The sequence below is a fragment of the Rhea americana genome, unplaced genomic scaffold (genome assembly GCF_003343005.1).
Source record: "Rhea americana isolate MKP2758 unplaced genomic scaffold, rheAme1 scaffold_111, whole genome shotgun sequence".
NCBI classification, from domain to species: domain Eukaryota; kingdom Metazoa; phylum Chordata; class Aves; order Rheiformes; family Rheidae; genus Rhea; species Rhea americana.
Genome location: NW_028185162.1, coordinates 406489 through 407673, shown reverse-complemented (window position 1 = coordinate 407673; position 1185 = coordinate 406489).

The following is a 1185-nucleotide window of genomic DNA, read 5'->3' as shown; positions in this document are numbered from 1 at the left end:
GGCCTCACGGAGCAGGGCAGAGACCTCGCCTTGTTGTCTGGACCTGGCTGCTGTGCTCACGTTTCCTGAGGACTGCTCAGTTCCTGGCTTTCCTGGAAAAAAAAAAAAAAACCCAAACCTCCCCCAAAAAACCCACACACTGCACTCAAAATGTAAGTCGTTCCTTTGGACAAGTGCTTAAAGTATAAAGTCATTGGACACTTAGTGTTAATGCCAGGTACAGCTGGGGTTGGACTCATGGAGTGTGCTGACCTGTTTGTTTTAATATTGTTCTTTACTAGTGGTTCAAATGATGTTGCTTAGGGGAGGGGATTTTTTTTTTTTTTGAGCATGTGAGCACACAGATGAAAACTGAGCGCCCTCACCTGCGAAAGTACGAATTACTTAGGATATGTTGATAGAAGAAGTACAATCRTATAAGCTATGAGGTACATGCTATTACCAATAGTACCTAGAAGGTTTTGTTTCTCCCTCCCCCCTTAAAATCTAGAGCTGTTTATGTTCTAACTTTCTCTATGCAAAGCAGCTTTACTGTGAATTCAGTCTAGCACTTAAGTTTCACCKTATAGGTGGCAAGTCTACATTCAAGTAAATTGTCAAGGGGAGCAGACCSCAGGGGAAAAATATTAGGAGAGCTCTGCTAGGAGACCTGAGAGTTCACTTCTGGGAACTGGAGTGTTTGAGGCAGAAATCCTGCAAAGACTCTCTGTATGCAGCGAAGTAGCCAGCAAGGACTTCCATGGCCAGCAGTGAAGAGCTGGTAGTGAAGTGTCTCAACCTGGTACCTTAGAGAGGTCAGTGTACAAGTCATACACCTATCTGTGTGTGTTATCTACSTCTCTGGGATTTGTTACAGGGTTCTTGAACATCATCATGTTTTGGGTATGACCTTTTCTGTTCCTGTTCTTTGTTTGCAGACTTCTACCAAAGGTTTGGTGTGTAAGTTGCACGAAACACCTGCACAGTGATTACTTAATGAATGCACCTACCCCTTCGCAAGCTAATCTTGCAACAGCTTTGTTGTCAGTGTGTATAAATCTTTGGGTTAATATCTTGTAATAAGGAAGAACTTCAGGCTATGATTTTTAAATGCGCTTAATTTTTGTTTCTACTTGTCCAAACTTCACTATGCAATTAAAATAATAAAACTCTGTAAAATATACAGAAAGAGAACTTGTGAATCTG